This window comes from Mus caroli, unplaced genomic scaffold, assembly GCF_978045245.1.
Source record: "Mus caroli unplaced genomic scaffold, Mus_caroli_1 scaffold_2, whole genome shotgun sequence".
NCBI lineage: Eukaryota > Metazoa > Chordata > Mammalia > Rodentia > Muridae > Mus > Mus caroli.
The window spans coordinates 34,575,029-34,599,982 of record NW_028227257.1 but is presented as its reverse complement, the minus strand read 5'-3'; the positions used below and the strand labels follow the sequence as shown (position 1 = coordinate 34,599,982).

The following is a 24,954-nucleotide window of genomic DNA, read 5'->3' as shown; positions in this document are numbered from 1 at the left end:
CTTAACGTAGAGACAGGGTGGGCAGAGACCAAAGAGAATACCTATGGTCACAGCCTCTGACCTGAGAAGACAGATTGCATCCAGACAAGGTACAGAGTTCATGACACTGTTGCATTTGTTTGGCAGATAGCCTCAGCATGTGAGGGGAGGAAGCAACACACTCAGCTCCTTGACAGCCATTATAAATCATGGGCAGTCCATTGTGGCCATCTCCTTGTGGAGGCTTGGAAATAAAACTGCATGTCAAACCAAGAATCAGTGTTGCATTTATCCTCAACCACCTTGGCTGGGCCTCTGGCTAACATGAGATGGGAGGGCATACAGAGGTGTCCATGGGTTGGGGCTCTTCACATTCTTCAGAGAATGTTCAGACATGTTTGAAAATCACAGGAGCCTAACAAAGCCTATCTGAGTGTTCTAGAGTATTTTTTCCACTTTGCTGAAGTGATCCATAATTTGCCATGGGGCAAAGGAGGACTTTTAAAATGAATCCAATCTCCAAAGTTCTTCTGCCTAGAAAGTTCTTTTGGGTGTCTGGAAAGAGATTGAAGTGAAAAAAGGCTGTTGATACAGACTGGCCTTCTCGTTCAGATCTGATAATGACAACCCAGTCATTTTACCTTTATTTGCATTTATATTTATGTCTGTATCGTATGTATTTATGAGCATGAAAATGAGTATGCACTGCTATGTGTCCATATATGCAGACAGGCAGGAGTGATCAAGAGAGAGTCCTCCTACAAAAGAACACTCTAAAAGCTCTGCAGGGGTGAGAGGAAGGAATCCCAGCAAGCCTTGTGGAGGACATTACTTAATCCAACTAAGAGTTCTTATCATTTCAGTATTTTACTTATAATTTTAGTCCTTGTTACTGAAACTGCCAATTTGAGGACACTGTTTTAGGCTCTCAGTGACCACAGTCAACAAGAAGCCAAAAAGACAGACACAAGCAAATGGAGAGCCTTTCGAGATTGTCCCTTGATTAGTGCTCTGGTGAATATTATTAGAAACATAAAGACTAGCTGCAAGGGTGAACCAAGATCTATGAATGAGACCCTAGTCTTCTCCAGATTGCTCTCTGCTTTGTCCCTGTGTGTCCCCAGAGTGGATGTCAATGGCAGCTTATTGCCATGGTTTTGCTGTGGAGATGATTTCAAGTCATTTTCCTCTTTACCACGAGCAAGCTTAGGGAAAAGAATATTCCCACAACCAGAGTTTTCCAAGCATTCTGAAAGGTCATCACCATGTTCTCTTCGGTAGCTCTGAGCAAGGCAGAAAGGCTTGGATGTCAATGCTGTCCCTTTAACACGGCTGTGAGCTGACTCCCATTTGTTGGAGATAAAACTTCCCTCTTGGTCTAGGAGTATTCACGGCTGACTTGGCCACGAGACAGAGGACCCTGTGTTCCTAATTATTTCTGGATGAAAAGTCCTGCAGGCGAGTGGAGATTCAGGGCAAGGATGGCCAGGTGGAGTCATCACCAGTGTGCAGTGAATTGTAGAAATGGGGAGATAATTAAATTAAGAGAGGCAGGTGCAAGCATTGAGAAATAACCATGGGTGTTAATTATGCAGTCCAGCCTCACAGTCCAATGTCAGCAAAGGAAATGCCACAGGCCTGTCCATCACGTGGACATGAAAATCTTGGAAGACACACATTCATGGACTCTACAGGATTTGCCAGGGCAGCCTACTTGGGATTCTAGTGATAAAAGAATTATTTATTAGTGGCACTGTGCTGCACATTTCCCCTGAGCCAAGATGGCCATTTTGGTGTGTGGGGGTGGTGTAGGGGATTAACTTTGTTGACATAGAAATCTGAATGTAGCATAGGTGCCTGAATGTGTTTTCAATGTAGGCACCTCTTAAGGTATTTCTTCTTTGACTTGAGATGATTTTATGGGCTAGAGGCAAGGCGCCCTTGTTGTGAAGAGATAGGGATGGATTGCAGAGTGTCTGCACAAGTGTGGAGCATAACAATCAAAAGGAATGGGTGCAAATAGCTGCAGTGGCACATGGCTGGATTGCAAACACAATAAACTGAATGAAGGCACAGTGCCTCAGAGTCTACTGCATGTGGTTCCATTTGGGTGCATCCCATAATAGATTAAACTAAGCTGTTGTGGGCTGGGAATGCATCTAATTGGTAGAGTGCTTAGCATGCATGAGTCTCTAGGTTTGATTTACAAGAGGGCATGAACTGGTGAGGAGGTGCGTGCTTGCAATCCTAGCACTAGGGATGTGTAGGCTGGAGGATCAGAAGTTCAAGGTCTTTCATAGGGACACAGCCTCACAGGCCAACTCAGTCTCCAATAGGAGACTGTCTCACATAAACAAACAATTTAAGCTACCGTGATGGGTATCAGGACTTCTTGGGGGACACAGAAATGTCACAGGGTGGTAGGAATGTTCTGTTTCTTGGGTTAGGCTTATGTGGATATAAACTTTTTTTTTTCAAAATTTGTCTAATGTGCCCTTTAAAATCTTTGGATTTTTTTTTCCTGATAAATAATGTCAGTCTGCAAAAAATATGAAAAGACCTTCAACGCTCGGACCTTACATGGGTTTTGGACCCTGGTCAGCTTATGTCATCACACACTGAGGATAAATGTCTGTTGCCCAGAGTTTCCCAGTTCTGTGCTGTTCTGAAATGTCTGTCATTAAAGCAAATGCAAGGACTATGGACAGCAAATACAGCCTTTGTCTAGAACCACGTACCTATATTCATCTATGAAAAGTTGTCTTAGGACACAGCTATAGCCACCCACTTCTGTGTCTTTATTGTCATTGCTATCTTGTCCCAATGGCAGATAGGTAGCCTGCCCCTGAGCCCCACTGGACCATAAGCCTGAAGGATTTACTCCTTTTATAGAAAAAGGTTGAGTCTGTGAGTAAAGAATCATTTCTGTATGGAGCCTCTCACTTCACTCTGTGTGGGTAGATTTTTCTGATAGAGTATGCTGCCAAAGAAAAAGAACTTTCTAGAAAATACAGAACAGGAAAGATTAGGGCTATGCTTACCATTTGAGTTCAGCTACTCAAGCCAGAGTTTGCTGGGCATGCACCGTCCCAAGAACCTGCACAACTTGGCCTATATAAAGTCTAAATAACATTTTCTGGGTCATTGTTGTTAGGAGAGGAGGAATAAATCTGGCCTGGAAGCTGTCAGTGACCAAAGCTGAACTCCCTTTTTAAACTTGGAGTTGTTGGCTGGGATTACCCTTCACAGAAAATAAAGCCAAGCTAATTGATGGTTATGAAGGTGGATGTGATCTGCTTAAGCATAGACAACATGGTTGGCAGTGTTTGTTCAGAAAATGCAGAACAAATTGAACCAATGGAAAATGCAGGTTTGAATTTGGGACTAAGTGAGTAATTTGGTTGAAGGTCTTCTGTATTGTTAGTTCCTTTAATAAGCTTTAAATGTCCATTCTCTCCTTGACCTTCCACCCGAAATGAGTGTTCAAGACCAGGCAGGAATTTCCTGGAGGATTTAGTAATGAGACACTCGTCTCAAAGTTCCATCTTTCTTCATTTGGCAAGTACTTAGTTTCCTTGTCTCTCTGCTTTCTTGTTAAAGGATTTGATCTTGGGGCTAGAAAGATCAATAGCTTTTCTAATGAATAGTATCCAAGATAGAGAAGTAGATTCTTAACTCCAAAACAAAACAGCAAATGGAGGGAGCTAACTATAGACCTAGCTTCTCTATACACACCATGTAGAGCCTCAATTTCTTATATGGCTGCTCTTGAACCCAGGTTGCAGTGGCTGTGGACGGGTAACTTGTAACTCCCTGAGACATGGCAGGAACAGAACGATGGTTCACAGTTGTGTTCCATGCAGTGCAAGTATTGCTGACTTGATTTTCTAGAGCCTTTTGGATGGACATTTGTGGTTTTACTCTGTTCTATATGCCCACTGGGGCATCTGACTCTGCCCTAAAACTACCCGAGGAGCACCCTGCACATGTCCCTGGTTCATAAGTGACAGCTGAAGTGAGAAACTCTTTGACAATATGTGACAGCCACTATCATCCTGGGTTTGATATTGAATCCACGATCTATGAAGAGCCACTTTATGCTGCTTTGTGATGAAGGGACCTGGTGAGTCCCAGGTTCAGTTGGTGCTAAGCCTGAACTGGAGTGTGTTGCTGTTTGTGTTGGGGAAGAGTTCCTGTGGGCTTTTGGGTGGGGGTGAGAGGTGGCTGAGTTATTGGCCCACGCACAGTTATCTTTATCATCTAGAATAGAGTCAGGAACTGCCAGATGGATGCTCTATCCACAGACCACAGCTACTCTCTGGTTCTACTGCAAATAGTATCAGAAAGAATTAAATCCCTGCACAAACCTCACCACTGTCCCTCAGACCACCAAAAAACTGACAATAATAATAGCAGCAGCAGCAGCAGCAGCAGTGCATATACTATAATTTGATTTTCCCCCTTATACCTTCAGCTAAGGATTTGGGACTGACAGAAAGAATATGATTTTTAATACTTGTTCCAAATATGTATAAGGTATTTTATAGGTATTTTCATAGAATTGGTAAAAAGCCTATAAATAAGAATTTCATATTCCTGACACAATCTGGTAATGTTCTCTGTGTATTTGTTCATGCATCTATTAGGTCATGAGCTCATCTTTATGAAACATATCATCATATGTGAAGTTCACTACTTATTGTGGGGAAGTACTAATAAGCATAAACAAACTCATTCCTTGCAGCTTAGTAAAGAAGGCAGATGATTGTATAATAATGTGCAAATCTGTGCTTGCAAGTTTAGAAAAACACTGTAAGAGTTTTGGATTAATTAATGATCTGCGAATCAAGAAAGACTTTTAAAGATGAAAGTGACATAGGATGGAATCTTCAGTAATGCCAGTGACTATTGGAGGAAGCCGAGCAAGGGCCACACCACAGCCAAGTCCCCAGGATAAAAAGATAACAGTGTTGCTAGGTGGTCCTGTGAAAAGATGGAGAAGTTGCTTAAATGCAATTGTAATGATGCTTATGAAAAATAACTTTCTTTAGAGTTAGGCTCTTCAGAGCCTTTCTTCTTCCTCCCCCTAAATAGCCTACATAGTTTCAATGCATCATAATATCATCATCATTCGTCATCAGGTTGTTAGACCTTTCCCCAAACTCGGATCATGCCCTGTGCAATGTCAGGCTTCTGGGTTGTGCATTTCTACCCCTACTCCTCTACTGTGTTTGTAGCCCTGGAATGTGGGTCAATCAGGAAAACGCACAGCATATTCACATGTAATGAGTCATAAATTGCTGACAATTTTACCAAGATGTTGACATGCTAAGAATGCTTCCTGGTCCCCAGCCAATAACTGACACGTGGCAGACATCCACATGGATGTCAGGAGCAATGTTCGTGGCAGAGAACACCATGCATGGAATGGAGAACAGATGCCGCCAACGCTACTGTAGGAACAGTTCAGCTGCAGACGTGTTCCTTTCGAATTCTGCTTCAGTGTGTCAACCTCTGGCACTTATTGCTGTGTTCCAGGCTAAGAGCCTGCTTGCCTCTCCAGGCACCATGAGGCTAGATGAGTACAGAATTTTGTTTGTTGTGAATATTGACTAAAAGGAGGACAGTCATACTGTGACTCACTAATGCACTTGAGGCAGCTCTTCTCGGAACCTTTGCCCAGCGAATGAATGGCTTCGGTCCTAACCTGTGCTGAGGCATTGAGGGGAAGGCAGAAAAAGCATTAGAGATAAAGACAGAAAAGAGAAAGTGGATGCCAGTCACTCTATTAAAGCTGCTTACTATTCCACTTGGAAAGGAGTCTACTTTTGTTAATAAAAATTAGCAGTTATAGCAGAGGCCCTGGACACACAGCAGACATGCCAGAGAGCTTATCTCAAGTCCTAAGAGCACCTGGTACCTCAGAGCCTACCCCCCCCCAGCTCCTCCTCCCCTTCTTCCCCCTATTCCTTTCAATACAGCACCAAAAGATACAGAATATATTGAAAGTGGATGACCAAACTGCACCAATGTGAAGGAAGAGAGACAGCAAGTCTGAGTTGTATTTTTTTTTCAGTTGCCCATCTCCTCCCATCTAGAAATTGATGTGTGAAACAAACATGACTTGTGCATGCTAGAGAACTTGGGCAGGAGGCTGGGGCATCCCAGCTAGGGGCAAAGAGGCACTTTGCTCTGGCCTTGCCATGTATTCATTGCAATCTAGTGCAGCTACCTGGTGTCTCTATTGTGAAGCCTACAAAATTACCAAAATTATGAGCATCTAGCTCTGTACAATTGCCACCGACTCAACCACCAGAGCATATTTTCTGTCTGTTTTCGACAGAGGCTTTGTCCGAATAGAAGAGGGATCATCTCCTTTCAGAGTGACTCCAGCCTGATTCTCAAAGCATAAGTGGTCAAGTCACCAAGTCTAATTAGAATGAATTTATCTTTCCTGGCAGTCCTGATCAATACCCTCTCCAAAGGCCAGGCTATAAATGGGAGGTGATTGTAATGATATACATATTTGTCTGAGCTGCCTGGCTAAGCCAGTCCATTTCCTATGGATGTCACTTCAGACAACTGCTGTTGCATTGTGGGTCTTGGAAGTTTTCAGTCAAACCCCATGCTTCAGGACGAAAACCCTGGTAGTTTTGTGGCTGCCCTTGATTCTCCTGAAAAGATTGGAACGGAGCAGAGTGTCCCATTCTCTGCTTTCACATTTTCCTATAGAATGTGTCTTTTGCATAATTACATGATATGCATGCAGTTATGTGTGGTAATCCATGTGCACTTGCTGATGCTCCATGTCCACCATCAGTCTTTAGGTTGCCGTTTTGCATGCTTTGCTTGATGTATACATTGTTTGGAGTTTCATTACAATAAAGCTTGGTATAGTTGCATGGCTGTCCCATGTGCCAACTGGCGCTGCAGCTGGAAGCCTGGGGACCATTGCTTGCTTTACCCTCTGAAGCTGAATGCTTTCTTCAGCCATCAATTATTGGCTACTTACAAACTAAATACTTACCTAGGTAATACCTCACTTTCAGTTTCTTTCCCTTTGGGTTCAAATGATGGATTTTATTGATATTGGAATGATATCATCATCCATTACTGGAATTGCCCTACTCCAACAACAAGTTTAGTATACAAAGATTTCTTTATATTAAATGCTACTTTAAAAAATTGCTGAGTCAGGGCCTTATTATGTAGCTCAGGCTACACTACAGTTGTCATCTTCCTGCCTCCGCCTCTTCTGTGTCAGGATCGTAGGCACATGCCACCATGACTGGCTCGTCTGTTTTTAATTTGTAAGGGAACTTCTATTGTTCTCTACAGTTGCTACACTAGCCTGCATTCCTACTATGTTCAGGAATCTTCATTAATCCATGTCTTTTCCAACACTTATATTCCACCTTAAGGTAATAATTACTCTAATATGTTATAATGATATGTCATTGTATGTTCATTTGAATCTCTCTGATATTTATATTTTTAAAATATTTGTTGGCCATTTTCCTTCTCTTCAGAAATGTATATTCAGAGTCCTTCCATCCTTAAGTCAAATTCTTTACAAGGAGTTATTAAAATTCCTTTCATGTTTTCAGGATTAGCCCTGTATGCAAATACTGCCTTTCATTCTATATCAGATTTCTCCATACCATCCATTGATCCATTTGCTGTGCAGATGGTTTTTAGCTTGAAGTAATCTTATGTGTCGGCTTTTACTTTCATTGGTTATATTTGGGAGGTTATTGCCGAATATTCATTGCCGAGACGAATATCAAGGAACTTTTCCCCCATCTATGCTTCAAACGATCTTCTAGTTTTAGATCTGAGTCTCCACCACACTCTCATCTGGCTTTTTAAAGTGATATATGATGGGGATCCAATCTGAATCTTCACCATGTGGGTATCTGCTGTTCCTAACACCATCTACTAGAAAGACAATTCTTTCTTGTATGCTCTTGACAACTACATCAAAGTTCAATTAGCAGTACATGCCAGCCTTTATTTCTGGATCTACTGTCTTCTAACATCTATTTTTATCTCCATTCCTGGTTTCTAAGAACTTGGCTCACATGGTACATATTTAAATCAGGTAGTGTGGTACCTCTAGCTTTGCTATTATTGTTCATGATTTCTCTTAGAGTTTTTTAACGGATTCATGCTAATCTTGAGGTGATTTTTTTTCCCTATTTCTCTGAAACTTCCACTGTAATTTTGATAAGAATTTCATCCAGTCTTTAATTGCTTTGGCTAGCATGGCACTTTAACAAAATCAATTCTCTCAGGAAATAGGAAATATATTTCTGTATATGCCTTACTTTCCATGTACAGATACCACCTCAAATAAGTTTATTTCTAAGAATTTCTATGTTATTATAAATATATTCTTTTATTGATTTTCCCCTCAAATAACTTGTTCTTAGTCTGTAGGAAAGGTAATGGCTTCTTCTGTATGTGAAATATACATATTAAATATATATATATGTATATATATATGTATATATATGTATATATATATATATATATAGAGAGAGAGAGAGAGAGAGATACACATATACATATACACGTATACATACATATATGCCCTAGAAGTTTACTAAATTGACTTGTGAATAGATTTGGTGAAGTGGCTAAGATATTCTATAACTAAAATTATTGTATCTATAAAAACAAACAACTTAATTTTTTCCTTTTTCAATTTTGAAACTTTTCATGTGTTATTTCTTTTCTAATAGCTTTGCATATGAAGTCAGTTTGGAATTTTTAAGAAGTTTTCCTTTTATGTTGATGAAATTTCTATTAATGCCTAACCTACTGAGCATTTCTATTGTGAAAGAATTTTAATTTTGCTAAATATTTTGTTTTCATTGAGGTCCCACATGCTAAACAAAATTTGCTTCCTTATATATTTCCTTATTCTTTCCCTCTGATAGCTGGCATTTCTGCTGTGTCAGCTATAATGTCCCTTTGCTCATTAATAATTTTGAGTTCTCTCTTTTTTTTCTTAGTTTGCCAAACACCTGCTAACATCTCTAACTTTCAGTAATCCATTACAGGGCATTTATAGTTTATGTTCTATACTTTTCTATTTAGAATTCCATCACTTCTTTCCATGTGCTGTTGAGGTCTAAGTTTCTCTCCGGCTCTTTGAGGTGTAAAGACAAGCTGTTTATTTTCAGACATTCTCCCATCACAGTGAGCCTCTCACATAGAGCCAGTTTTGTTGCATGTAGTAGTTTTGGGTATTGTGTGCTTCCATTCTTCATTTATTTCAAGATATGCTTTGTTTCTTCCTTGGCTCATGGGTTGCTGTGCAGTATGTTGTTTAATTTTCACATATTTGTGCATTTTCCAATCTCTCTTGTTTTACATTCCCAGTTTCACTGTGGTTGGAAAAGATACTTGGTATGAATTTAGACTCCTTGAATTTGTTAAGAGTTTTGTGGCCTAACATATGATCTTCTCTTGAGAACTTTTGTGCTTAAAATATATGTGGATTTTAAGCTGGGTGTGGTGGCACACAACTTTAATCTCACTAGTCAGAGGATCTCTGAGGTTCAAAGTCAGCCTGGTCTACAGAGTGGATTCCAGGACAGCCAAGGCCACACAGAGAAACCCTTACTCAAAACTGGATAGACAAAGTAGGTAGGTAGGTAAATATCTAGGTAGGTAGGTAGGTAGGTAGGTAGGAAGGAAGGAAAGAAGGAAAGGAAGGAAGGAAGGAAGGAAGGAAAGGAAGGAAGGAAGGAAGGAAGGAAGGAAGGAAGGAAGGAAGGAAGGAAGGAAGGAAGGAAGATAGATGGATGGATGGATGGATGGATGGATGGATGGATGGATGAAGTATCCTGTTTCTGTCATGTGAAGTGTTTTATATGTATAATACACACACATTGGGTGATTTTGGTCTCTAGTGTTGTTTAGGCCTATTGTTTCCATATTGATTTTATGTCTTACTGATCTGTTTGTTGTTAAAATAGGTTATTAAACTCCCACACTATTGTTGTACTGTCTATATTTTTCCTTAGTTCTAATAATTTGTTATTTACATTTAAATGCTTCTTATTGGGTGGATAGGTCTTTATAATTGCTATAGAGTCTTGATTAGTCTCATATCATTAGATAACTGCTTTCTTCATCCCTTACAGTTCTTTCTAACTTAAGATCAACTCTGTCTGAGGTATTGCCAGGTTTTGTCACCTAATTGCCATTCATATAGAATATTTTTTCATTACCTTCTATTTAAGTCTTTGTATATCATTAAAGTTAACCTAAATCTCTCATGGCATTTTTTAATAATTAAAGAAAAAGAGATCATCAATTTGAGTTGTGTCTGTGGGGAGACATGGAAGGGATGGAAGGGAGGAAAGGGAAAGGTGAAAATGGCATATTATATTTCAATTAAAATTTAAAAGTCCTTATTGAGGGGAGAAGTCCATCCATTCTATGTCTGTTGATTGGAGAATTCGGTACATGCACATTTAGATAACCATTGTAAAGAAGGGTGTACTATTTCACAGTGGCTTCTGTCTCATCCTCCCCTCCTCCCCTCCTCCCCTCCTCCCCTCCTCCCCTCCTCCCCTCCTCCCCTCCTCCCCTCCTCCCCTCCTCCCCTCCTCCCCTCCTCCCCTCCTCCCCTCCTCCCCTCCTCCCCTCCTCCCCTCCCTGCTTGTCTTGGTGGCTATTGAAGTGATATGCATTGGTTCCTTTCCCTTTATTGTTTATGCATACCATGAAAGTTACAAACATATATGGTTATTCAATCTGCCTTAAGCTGGTCACATCATACCTTGATTACATAAAAAAAAATTCATTTCTCTTCCTACATTTATTACTGACACAGCAGTTTATATCTTTTATATGTCATGAATCTATCACCAGGTAATTTCAGGCGCTTGTATTTTTTATAATAGTTGTATTTTAACTTTTTTCAGCATTAGGGATTAACCCAGATATTTGGCCTTGCTAAGCAAGCACTACTACTGAGTCACTCCCTCGGCCTTTATTATTTAACTTTTATAATAGATATAAAGTGATTGATGCACTACCATTACAATGTTGACACATTCTAACCTGATTCTAACTTTTCTGTTGAGTTTTGTGCTTTTATATGCTTTCCACTCGTCCCTATCTTTTTGCTTCACTTTTAAGAATTGCTTTTAAAACTTCTAGTGTTTATGAACTTATACCGTGTTTGTCTGCCTGGGAAAGTCTTTCTCATTCACTTCTGGAGGGCAGCTTTACTAGATAAAGCATTTGTGACTGGTATCTGGTTTTGCCTTAATAGTTTAAATATTTTTGCCTATTCTTTCCTGGCACTCAACATTTCTACTGAAAAATCTGTTCATAGTCTTGAAGAAGGTCCCTCATGTATATGATGGATTTTTCTCTCACCGTTTTCAAAATTATTTCTGTTGTTTCCTTTTGAGAACTTTAATATAACCCGTGTTGGGAAATACCTCTTTATATTTGATCTTCTCTGGATTCTTTGGGGTTTATGGATTTAAATGGACTTTCTCTTTACAGATTGTAGAAGCCTTCATCACTGTTTCTTTTTTTTTTTGATTTTTAATATTTTTATTACATATTTTCCTCAATTACATTTCCAATGCTATCCCAAAAGTCCCCCATAGCGCCCCCCACTTCCCTACCCACCCATTCCCATTCTTTTGGCCCTGGCATTCCCCTATATTGGGGCATATAAAGTTTGCAAGTCCAATGGGCCTCTCTTTCAATTGATGGCCGACTAGGCCATCTTTCGATACATATGCAGCTAGAGACAAGAGCTCCGGGGTTCTGGTTAGTACATCATGTGATTCTCACAGGTCTTTTAAAACCCTTTTCATTCTATTTTCCTTTTGTTTCTCTGATTGTGAAATTCTAACTAACTCATCTTCTGCTTTATTCATTCTTGCTTTTGCTTGTTCAACTTTGCCAGGGGGAAGAGAAGGGTGTGGGTGCGGAGATAGACTCTATGGAATTTCTCAGTCAGTCACTGTAATTTTTACACTCAGTGTTTTGCTTTTTTTTTTTTTTTTGATTTCTCAAGGCTCTTAGTTAGCTTACTATCTTCTTCGTGTTTTATTTTCCTTCATTATTTTGGTTTAGTCTCCCTTTTTGTTGTTGTTGTTGTTGTTGTTGTTGTTGTTGTTTTGAGACATAACAAGTTCCAGGCTAGAGAGGGCTACATAGTGAAATCTCTACGCTATGTCTTCATACCTATGCATTAGAAGAAACCAGCTCCTAGCCTAGTCTTTACAGATTACCATTGATAGTGAAAACCCTTAACCAATCAACTGGTTTAAATATTCTGGGGCTGGCATGGAACATGCTTTTAATTACAGCACTCAGGAAATAGAGACAGGTGGATCTCTGTTAGTACAAAGTAAGTCTTGTCTGCAGAGTGAGTTCTAGGACAGCCAGGGCTATATATAGAGAGACCCTGTCTCTAACAACAATAGCAACAATGATGACAATGATAAAGATTCTAGGAAGGTGTTTCATCAGGGTCTATAAAAGGCTTTCTTTCTTCTGAAGTCCTTGAATCTGCCAGACATGTAGATAATTCTAGAAGAGTAGCCTGGAGTCTGGGAATATAGAGACAGGGCCTATAACCAGGTTTATTATAACCAGTGCAGCTGGGAGGCCAGCCTAGATATTGGAGGCATGGGGAATAGCCCAGAGCTTGTATCTGCAGGGATATTGAGGTCCATCTGTTAATGCCATATGAGAATGGATAGAATGTCTGGAAACCTGGGGGATGTCTATTAGTGTGAGCCTGGAGCCTTGGGTTGCAGAAATGCATCTAAGCATCTATACTGAGTGATATTGAAGACTGGCTTTCCAGGAATGGAACCAGTAGTGGGGCTGGTTTAGATACTAGTCTAGTACCAGGGAAACTTGACTCTTGAAATGAATGGGACCTACCCATTGCTAGAACATGTCTGAAGCTTAGAGTTGCAGAGCCATCCAGGAGCCTGAGTTTCTTGGGGTTGTCCTATTGGTCTATAGCAAAGTAAGGAACTTAATATAGTCATACCCTATGTTGGAGATGATCACTACCCTACACTGCTTGGGTTTGAGTGGAAGTTGCTTCAGGAAGCTTGAACCTACTTTTCTGATCCTCACAAGTGGTTCTTTCTTTGCACCCTGGTGCTATTGTCTCTGTTCTGTAATTCTCAACTCTTGCCTCTTTTACAACATGGACTGATGCTCAGATGATGTTTCTGTGCAAGGATGAATATCTCTACTCCATTTACACTGTTCTACTGATGACATCATGTTCAGTGTCTCAGATATTTATTTGTTAATTTCTCTGTGACAAATCTAGGGATTTATTTTGTTTATTGTTGGATTTCTAGTCAAAGATAGTGTCTGAAAATTTAATCAATAGGACAGAAACCACACTTATGATTTTCCCACATATCTTTCCTTTTGAGCTCATATTACATGCTCTAAGTTCTTCCATCTCTGCTCCTAAACTATAGGCTTCCTTTTCTATCATTATTTGGTTGTGAGAATTTTCAAAGTGAGAGCACTTCACTAACAGTCATGTGGCCACAATGTAGATCTTAGTGTTGACATTTACTAGACTTGCATCATTGCCCATTTTCCCGTTGATCTAAAATGCAAAATATCCTTTAAATTAAAAATATGAATGAAGATAGTAAGCTTCAAGCCTTGCTGAATTCATTCCAATATGATGTCATAATCTGAGGCTTGTAAGCCCTTCAGGTGACCTCAGAAAGACAGTCTGGCTAATTCAAGAGGGGGTTGTAAGTGTCCCTAGTGACTCTCCTGGGATCTCCCTTAGTTTGACTTTGTAACTAATTAGAACTAATAACCATTGAAGTCATGCATCTTTGATTAGGCTTCTCCCCCCAGGCCTGAGTACTGCATATTTGCTTGGAGAAGTTCTATCCCAATAAAGCCTTTAGATATGAACAGGAGGGGATGTGTCCATGGTATATTTTCACTGTTCACCTAGCATGTAATCCTAGGCTGTCTTGATTAACTGTTATGAGGGAGGCTCAGCCCCATCCACAAGTCCCTGAGCTTCCTAGGTCAGGCTCCAAATGTGTTTTATTTTTATATCCCACAATATCTTCGGGCTATAGTGAACATATTAGTCAGGGTTCTCCCGAGGAGCAGAATCAATAGAATATATACAACTATAAGAGGGGATTTATTAGACTGTCTCATATGATTAAAGGCTGAACCATCTTACAGTGTCTGACTATAAGCAGTAAAGTCTAGTAAGCCAGTGGCTACTCAGTGTAAAAAGCTGAGAATCTCAAAATAAATAGACCAAAGATGTAGCCTCAGTTAAAGGTTGAAGACCTGGGAGCTCCTTGAAGAGTTGCTGGTCCAAATCATGAGCCTGAGATATCTGGAATTTGAAGTACACAGGTAACACAAACCAGCACAATTCAAACTCTGAAGGGCACTGAACACACCCGAGCTTCCTTCCCGTGCTGCTGTTCTGTCCCACCTGGACCTACTGGGTCCAGGTCTACTGGATAGACCCAAGGTGGAGCTCTCACACTCAGTTTACTGACACATACTCAAACCTTCTCTGGAAGGACTTTCCTAAACAAACCCCAAAGCATGTTCTAGATGACTTTGGATCCCTTTAGTGTTGACAGCCAACACAGAATATCACAATGAGGCTCCTTAGTGACTAAAAGATTGAAGGATTGCTGGTGACTCAACATGTCTCCAGACTCATCATGAGTCCAGACCTGTTAACTGAAGAATGTTAACAGACTCCCTAGTCTGATAAAGAATTGCTTGCATTCTTTCCAAGGTATTGGGTCCCACCATTCAGTTTTCTTTATGTGCATAAATATAAAGTCATAACCAATACTTACAGATTGGAGTCATTAGCCAGTAACACAAGCATCAACCAGTAGCCTGTCAGAGATACAAATCTCAGTTCCTGAATCAGAACCCCTGGGAGAGTGGCCTGCAGTGTGTTCTATAGCCAACACCCCAGTAGATTTTAGATCTAGATTCCTCTCCAAGTGTGAGGAACAATGGGTCAAGCCACAGTACATCTGGCTTTGCTAGCAAAGGGAACTGACCTCCACCTTAGGAAAGGTATTGCTGCTTACCAAGAAGACTTTTCCAGGCTGTGTGTCTAGAGGCATGTCTCAGAAAAATGCAGACGTTTTTCCTTTGTTATTTCTTTTGTTGTGGTTTTGTGTCTGCTGAGAATCACCCCTCCACCCTCTAAGACCCACATCTGAGGCTAAGTTTGAGGACATACTGAGAACGTCTGCACCTGCTGTGTGGATCCTGGGTCACCTGGCCTGTGTTGGTACTGCCAGTCCAATGCATGGAGAAGGGAATGGATGTTTTAGCTTCTAGTGAGTGCAGTCAATCCATTTCCCTTGTAACAACTGAACTCTATGAGTCCAGGGCTGGGTCATCTCATCATTTGCTTTGAGTAGTTCTAACTCAGAGAAGTTGCATAACAAATATCCTAAGAATAGAAAGATCTATGGAATTTAGATGTCTAGAGTTGAGAAAATGAGTTGAGGGCCACGTTTCAACAGTTTCCCTAGGCCAAACTGTGGGGCTTTTGTGATAAATAAGCAACAGCCACACCTAGTAGCCTCTAATATCAGACCTTCAAATCACCCGAATGTTGAGTGAGTAGAAAGGTGGCCACCGAAGGAACACAATAACTTACAATGTTTCAGTTTGCTATAAATACCCTCAAAGCATATACTACTGAGTCCCATCACTTTCTGTTATCTTCTTTGAGGGTAGAGGCTGTGTGCAACCCTTCCTTGATGAAATGGTGAGGGCCATTCCCCCCAAAGCACCCAGGTTTTCCCAGCTAGTCACATTCAGAAACGAAGATGCTCTCCAGCATCCACAATTAGGACTCAATGGAGTATCCTCAGGGCCATTGAAATTGTTGGTCATCTCTGACTTCTGGGGCAAGGACCCCCATTCGAATTATCCTTGAATACCATCCTGAAGTCAGAGCACAAGTTTCTCAGCCATCGCTCCTTAACATATAGGCGTGCCATGCATCATTTCAAATGACAAAGGTAGGTATGGTATTGGGGTGGAGTACCCACTTAGTGTGCATAAGACCGCAGTTCAACCCCTGGTACCAGCAAAAAAAAAAAAAAAAAAAAAAAGTAAAAATATATAACTCTAAAGTGTGAATGTTCCCTGTGGAAAAATCATCAGAGAAAGACTTTACTGTGACATGTGACCTCATGGTGCTAATCACAAAGACAACCTATGTCAAGAAAGAAGAGTTTGCGATCTAAAGTGGGGATCTCTTCCTATGTTATCCACGTCACTCAGTTCTGTTGGTGACAAAATCAAAATATGCCATGCTTCATGTTTATCTCTTCTTTCTTTTTTTTTAAATATTTTTAATTAGGTATCATCTGTTATATTTGAGCAAAGAATAGGTTTTTGATAAAATGATTCAGTCACAATAGGCCCAAAAAGTTTTTGTTTGTTGAATGAATTTTCATGGGATTTTAAACAAATTTACATAATGCTTATAAAAATTTATAATAAGAAAATATAAAAAGCTCATCAATATCCAAAATTAGCACACTCAGTGGTGAAATATTGAAAGTTGATTGCTGTCTAAAGCAAGGAACATGACCAGGATGCCATTTGTATTCAGCATAGTCTTGAAAGGTCTGGCAGAGCAATCAGGTGATTATTTTTAAATCCAAATTTGGATGTACTGATAAAATTATTCTGAGGGAAACATGATCCTATATTTAAAAAAAAACCCTAAGATTACATACATCAACACATATAATTGACACATAAAAATCAATTCTATAAACCATTAGTGAATAATCTGAGAAGCAATCTAAGAAAGCAATTACATTTAAATGTTATCCAAACTATTTCTGAAAGAAAATTTATGAGACATAAGTAGAATATTGCTAAAATGACAGCCTAATAAAAATATTCTTAATATTTTATGCAGTCTATATCAAAATCACAATATTTTTCCATAAATAGAAAACCATATCCTAAAATGCATGTAGAGTCTTAAATGGATCCCAAATAGCTATAACCACCATGACAAAGTGGGGGTTTTATGCTGACTGATTTTAAATTTTGCCAAAGCCACAGGGGACCAGAGAACATGGCAGGGCTAAAAAGACTGACATGTGGCTCAATGGTACCAAACAGACATCCAGGCATATGGTGTCACACGTATGAGGAAATGGTTTTCAGCAGGGTGCCACAACCATGAGAAAGGGAAATATTTAACAAATAATGTTGGGAAAATTTTGTGTACCTACAAAAGAATAAAATCTATGCACCATATTTAAAAACTAACTCAAATTCAGGAGCCAGAGTTCAAGGTTTACAACTGTAGAAAAGAATCCACACAGTGGTGCTTTCCTGTAATTCTGGGACTCTGAAGGCAAAGGGAGGAGAGTTATGAGCTAAAGGCTTTGCTAGGGTACATAGGGGTATCCTGTCTCAAAGCAACAAACTAAATAAACAAACTCAAAGCATAAGACTAAAAATAAAAACCCAACAGAAAGCTCATGGCATTGGGCTATTGGACTTAACAGTGATTCCTCAGATATAAAGCCAAAATATGGACAATTGAAGTCAAAACAGATAAACTGAATCATATCAAAAGTTTAAAGCCTCCATTAATGAAATGACATTACAAATAGAGTAAAAAGAAAAAGAAAGTAGCTCTGATTTATGTGATGAGTAGTTTATATCTAGAATATAGAAAGCACTTCTAAAATCCAGATATTATAAGCAAATCATAATAACTCAATGTAAAGTGGACAAAGGACTTCGATTAACATTTCTCCCAAGATGATCTACAGGTTACTAGCAAGTGTATAAACAGGTGCTTAATGTCAAAAGTCTTTGGGAAAGTTCTGATCTAACAGTTACCTTACACTAGAGCCATGGCTGCTATATCACAAGAAAGAAAGAAAGAAAGAAAGAAAGAAAGAAAGAAAGAAAGAAAGAAAGAAAGAAAGAAAGAAAGAAGAGGGGAGGGGAGGGGAGGGGAGGGGAGGGGAGGGGAGGGGAGGGGAGGGGAGGGGAGGGGAGGGGAGGGGAGGGGAGAGGAGAGGAGAGGAGAGGAGAGGAGAGGAGAGGAGAGGAGAGGAGAGGAGAGGAGAGGAGAGGAGAGGAGAGGAGAGGAGAGGAGAGAAGAGAAAAATTACTGGCAAGCATGTGGATAAATTGGAACACACTTTTACTTGGAGAAGAGCTGTACAGTGATGTCACTGTTGGAATTTCTCAAGAATTCAAAAGGGAACTGCCATATGCTCTAGCAACTCTACCTCCAGGCCTATTCGTAAAGAACTGAAGACAGGGACTCTAGCTGATCCCTGCATCCTCACATGCACAGAGATATCTTTCACAGTAGCTAAAGGTACAGTCAGCCCTCATGCCTAGTGATGGGAGAATAAAAAACAAGTTGTAGTGTCTATAGACAAGAAAGTTCTGATATATGTGACAATGTATATGAACCTTGGAGAATAAGCCAGTCATGAAAAGGGGAATACTATATGGTTTCTCTTATAAGAGGTACTTTGTACAGCTTTGGTCATAGAGATGTTGAATGCTGGTTGCCAGGGGTCTGAAGGAAGAATCATGAGGAGTTACAGTTTGATGGACCTAGAGTTTCAGTCCTGAGAGATGAAAACTGGGAACGTGTTGCAAAATGTGAATACAGTTAAACCTACTGAAGTGTCCATTTATAAATGGTTGTGATGGAAAATTTGTCTATGTATTTTACAATATTTTTAACATTACCCATTATCAATCTAGTGGTAGATATGCCCCAAAATATCTGGAATATAACTCTCTTAGATTTCTCCTTCCTGTGTGTATGTGTTTGCAAGGGTCCACATAGGCACATGCACGGACACATATGTGCACACAGAGGCATAGCACTCTATAGAGTTGGGGGCACAGAGAATGGTACAGATTACATGACCTGGGCTCTGTTTACATGATCAAACAGTTGCAGTGAAACTTATCTGCACCACAGTGATTCAAAAGTAAAACCAGAATAACTGGAGGAGGGCAGGTTTATTCTGCAAACGAGGGGGTGCCTGTGTTATGTTAATATACGTGTAGGAGTTTTACAGACAGAAAAAGGAAGTCACATTCTAAGAAGTAGAAAATATGTGAAAAGGATGTGGAAACACAAAAGTTACAATATATTTTGGGAACGTTAAAAAAAATCAATGTGTTTGAAGCATTGGGAGTTGCAATGGGATGACAAGGCATGAGCTTAGAGTCTGGGGTAACAATTCGGAATCTAGCTATTACCCCCAAAATGTTCCCACTCCTAACCCACAAAATGATTTGCTGGCTTTAAAGGATGATTATGATGATGATATTTCAGCAGCAGAAGCAGCAGCCTTAGTGATCACTGGCAATTGGTAGTCACTGAAGAAGTTGTACAGTGAGCCATGAAGATAACTGTTTTTAGCTCTGAAAAGAGAAATCCAGAATAACTTGCTTGGCTCCTTGGGGATTAGACTTCTTACACATGTGAACCTTGACTCTTAGGGGACTAATATGCTCTTTGTGTTGCTTTTAAAAGAGACTAAGTAGTGAGGTCATAGGAGCTATCCATCCCTACCATTCAGAACAGCACTGTCCAGGAGATAGAATACAAGACATGCAATGTACTTTTGCATTTCCTAGTATCTACCTTAAATAAAATAAAAATCAATAGATGGAACTGACCTGAACAGAATATTTTATTTTACCCATTGTTTAAATTACTTATTGTAGCATGAAAGTACTATAAAATTTGTTAATGACTTTTTTTTTTAGTTCTCTTTCAATCTCTGGGGTTCAAATTCCAGTGTGTGTTTGGCACATACAACCCTCTCAGTACAGACTGCCAGCATCGTGAATGCCACGTGTTGCAATGGTAATACCCACACTGTGAGTGCTACATGCTACATATGCTCCAAGACAATCAGAAGAGCCTTTCATTGTCCATAGCTTTAGTTGGCCTGAAACATGATCACAATGAGTACCTTCTGCTCAGCCTTTGCTCACAAGCAAAGATCTAATTACTCCCCTGCCTCGTAGGAGAGGTTAAGCTGATGGACTATAATCTTAACAGATACTTTAGTTTGACAGAGTCCTTTATAGTGTCTAAAACCTATGCAGACATGATAAATCATTGGGACTGTTGTTAGTGAGGAACTTGTTGAAGATATGCATGCAGGCGCTTAGATGTCTACTTGCCAACTTTGACAGCAGATGGTTTTTCTTTGGCATTTTCCTGCTGGTCAATAGAACTGAATTCTTCTATAGAATATGTATACCTGGCTAAGTATATAATACAGGTAGGACTGAATATAGAAGATATTGGACTGAAGAATAAATGAGAAAATGTCCATTAACATGACTACATGCTAGACATTACAAACTCGTATAACATATACCCATGTGTAAGACATGCTAGTAAATGCATCTTTCTATACATTTCAACCCAACCTGTACAATCAATTATTGAGGTCTTAAATTAAGCACAGTTTAGGTGTACCTCTCAGATTTTCCCTCCTCCCACAACTGGCCTATTTTAATTTATAGATTTGGAACCTTTAAACTTCACATTCCCTTTTTTTTTTTCTCTCACAATCAAAACTTCTCCTACGAGCCATATGCTTTTATTCATTCAAAATAAGATGTGTTTTCATCATAGCCAGTTAGAGTCTTGCCAACAGTCTAAGATAACCTCTGAGAAGGCATATCAAAGCCCAACCCTCTGATCAAGGAAAGAGGCTAATTGGAAACCACAACAGTTGGAAAGCAAACAAGACCCAGGAGTTTTGCAGGGTTTACAAACTTTGAGGAAAATAAAATCCTACAAACAATTTATTAGGCAAGCATTGGTTGTTTTTCACAAGCTTTTTTCCCTCTATGTCTTGCTTCTTTTTACCTTAAAAATGCTAGCCTTTCTCAAATTGCACGCGGTTATGAAGGGAAACGATGTGCCTTTTCTATGCAGTGGGAATTAAAATGATAAAGGAGGCAAGTTAAAGGTTGTAGAGCTAAAAGCTGGCAAAAATAGCCAGACCCTTTCATCTGTTACATAAGTCGGAAGCTTCCAGGAAATAACCTGCTTTGGAACCATCATCGTGATTTTCAGAGGGCTGGTAAGGCTTGATGTCACGTGAGAGCCTACAGGAATAGGAATGTTACACGGAGCTTTGCTTCCTGAGGATGTGAGGCAGCAACAGGAAGTGAGAGCCCAGAAAAACGCTAACAGGAAGTAAGCACCATGGTTGTTCTCTCTCAAGGAGCAAGGAAGAGCGCCAACTGTGTGTGCTGAGGCGGGTGTTGATTAACACCTTTCACACTGTTTTATTAGATTCTAGGTGCTGTGTGATTCTTCTGTCTTGTCTTTCTCTCAGACCTTTATGTTTTACTTCCTTTGATGTTTGCAGCCTTCTCTTCCCTCTTCTGATAATCCTTTTCTTTTGGCTTATGATGAAATTTATAAAACTTGTTGGTTTGTCTCATCGTTTAATTTAACTGAAAGGGACAGGTTCTTTTCTTCTTTTTAAGAAAAGAAAACTTTTGGGATTTTGATCAGGATGTCTGGATTATATAAATCAAATTAGAGAGAACTGAAAGCACCCTAAATTTGAGCCTTCTGACATTTAAGTATGACACAGATCTTTAGTTGTTTAGGTATTTAGCATCTCCAAACAATCTTTTATAATTTTCAGTGTACAGATTTTTGTATACCATTTTATCAGAATCATCCTTTATTTATAGTTTTAGTGCTAAAACATATGGGCTCTTAAACCTTTTTCTTTTAGTTTTGACATTTTCATTTTAAGTTTTGGTTGCTGATAGCATTTAAGGCACAATAGATTTCATATATCTACTTTGTATTCTGTAAGCTCATGAAACTCATGTGTTACTTCTAATAGATTTACATTCACTGCAGTAAGTTTTCTATACAAAGGGTTACAATGTCTGTAAATAATGAGATTTTTCTACTTTGTCATTCTAATTTTTATTTATTATCCTATTTTCTATACTACATATATATGTATATATAATATATATTATTCTAACTTTATTTATTTTTCTTGCTTTATTGCACTAACTAGAAATTGTATACTTTTTGATTGTATAATTTTTTGCAGAAGTAGAAAGACCTTGTCTTGCCTATTTTTTTTGAGAAATGGATACTACCTTTAGCTCTTAAATAAAATACATGCTGTAGGAATTTTTAAGTCATTATTTATCAAGTGAGAGAGTTCCCCTTTGTTCCTAGATTATTGAGAATTTTTATTAAAAATAAGTATTGATTTCATCAAGTATTTTTATTAGCCTATTAAGATGATTATATATTGTTTATGTATAGTTTGTTAATATTGGCTGACAGCTGGGGATCAGGCAAAAACTTAAACCTCTGACTTAGTTTTTCAACTTTCAGTCCTATTTCATAGGGACTGGTGTGAGGGTTTGAAAGCTGGTGGATGTTGAGTGCTTAAAACATTCCTGTCGTATAGTAAATGTCCTTCATTCAGGTCTGAGGTCCAAAAGAGAAAACGACCTTAGCTGCATTTTTTTGGAGATAGTCACACAGATTCCTCAGGTCCAGAGAGGTACCACAGATGGCTTTGCTTTCTGTCACCTCTCAAAGTATTCTCCATAGCGAAAACAGACTGCACTCAAATTCTTCTGAAGTGGCAGGGGAAGCCAGACACTCAAATGAGTTATAGGTCAAGAAGCTTGTTGGATCTGATGGCTTACTGCCAGGTGAGAGAGAATGCAGGGTGTGCACTTGAATACCTGATGGAAAGTAATCCAAACAGAAGTTACAGAATCTTCAGAACCTTGTACATCATCTACCTTTGTCCCTTCGTTAGGCAATGGAAAGCTTAAGTGTGTTTCCCTAAGCATTCCCAATTCAGATGGATGAGGAACCTGGTTGAGGGTGTCATAGTATAGTCGAGGCAGCAGACAGAACCTCTTACCCTTTGCACTTCAGGGACTCTCCATCCACATGCCCTGGCTCATAGCACTTGCATTTCTTTTCATTCACATGTATCAATTGCACATATCTATAGGGTCCACTTTTCTATTTTTCCATGCATAGAGGGTTGCCCTCCTTTGATAGCTTTTTGTGACTAACATTCTATGCCTGTCCAGTGGGGTGTGGAAAAATACCACGGGGTCCAGGAATCGCCCTCCTTGGCTGCCCGTGAGGGTTGATACATACCCCAGCTCCCTTCCTCTGAGTGATATGCTTTGTATACTGAGTTTGGCCCTGCATGTGGGAGCTGGTTTCCTGACACATCTTTCACCGATTGCCCTCATTTTACTTTCTTGTCCTCCTAGTTCCTGGTGGTATTCCTTCCTCTTTACTCCCGTAGGGTGTTGTTTGCCTATAAATCTTTGTCTTGGTGTTTCCTTGGAGAACTAAAGCTAAGACAGAGGCTACATGAGGACAAGTTACAACCCTTAGGTAAGGCAGAAATCCCTTTTTAATGTAATATTATGGAAGAGGAAAGAAAGAATTACTGCTCTAAAGCTCTAATCTAAAGATTAGAGAGAAGCCTTGAAAGAAATGATCACAAAATAATCAAATCCACAATGATCACAGACAGAATAAGCCAGCAAATGAAGAAGGCACAGTCCAGGAAAGCGGATTTGCTAGGTTTTCTCTCTCTAGCCATTCCCCATCATCGTGTGACTGTGAGAGATGAATGCACATAGTACAGCAGTAGTTCAACCACCCAAAGCTTGGCTTCCAAAAGAACCTCACCAGGGCCCTGAGCTTAGCTGGTACCGTGATTCCATCATGCAGGAAACCTTAGGGTGATCTCCAGCACTACATAACACTAGGCATGATAAATGCGTACCTGTCATCTCAGCACTCAGGAGGTGGAGGCAAAAGGATGAGAAGTTCAAGGTTGGCCCAGGCTACATGTGATCCCATCTCAAAAAGGTAACCAAACATGGTCTCAGAAGGATAGGAACACCAAGAAGCCACCAAACATGACTCCACATAGTCAAGACACCTCAAAAACAAGACTGCATCCTCTAAGAGAAGGCAGATGAGACAGCCCAGTGACAGAAAGACAGTAGTGAGGAGACCAGCCTTGAATGCAAGCTGCTGTCAGAAAAGAACATGAAAATGGCAATGAAGGTAGGGTATTTAAATCTGCTGGCAGAAGGAAAGACCAGAGAACTTTGTTTCCTTGACTAATGGACAACTTAAAAATCTTTCTTGTTTCTACTTTTTTAGAAAAGATAAATGGTGAGTATGTGGCTGTAAAAAAAGTTACAGGTATTGTGTTAGAAGGAAGAAAAACCCAAATAGGAGGTAATGTGGACAGCCCAAATCCTGGAATGTGCAGAGCTGAGGAGCACCCAGAACACGGGGCCAGTGCACTGGTAGACATGATCGAGTCACTGTGGGCAGTGTGTTCACAGCTACAGTCAGGTGACTCTTAAGAGCTAAGGGAAGGGCTAGTGTGAATGAGCTGAGTTTTCATTTTATTTAATTTTTGTCACTGTAAATGCATGTAACACATGTGCTTGAAGGCTCTCAAGTTTTGTACCCCAGAATGTATTCCAGGGTCATTTGAGATGCTTCAGAGGGACCACTTGGGCTATCATTTTGAGATATCATATAGGACAGACAGTGAGCTCTGTTAAAGAACCAGTGGTGTTTTTTTTTTCTCCTTTTCTAAGACAAATGAGTCACTAGAAGCCCTACGTTTGTCCAACATCATAAGGATGGAATTCTCATAGTAATCTTGTACAAGTATTATGTAATGTCTTTTATGGCCCTTTCTCAATCTCCTCTCTCTCTCTCTCTCTCTCTCTCTCTCTCTCTCTCTCTCTCTCTCTCTCTCTCTCTCTCTCTCTCTCTCTCTCTATTTGTGTGTGTGTGTGTGACTGGTGATGAGCTCCTGGGGTCATACATGTGCTACTATT

At 39.8% G+C, this 24,954-nt stretch overlaps 1 protein-coding gene across 1 annotated transcript in view; it reads left to right on the top strand.

Moving 5' to 3' along the window:
* Slc24a3 (solute carrier family 24 member 3) overlaps nt 1–24,954 on the top strand; it is a 476,343-nt gene that overhangs the window by 154,223 nt on the left and 297,166 nt on the right. The gene's annotated exons all lie outside the window — the stretch shown is intronic.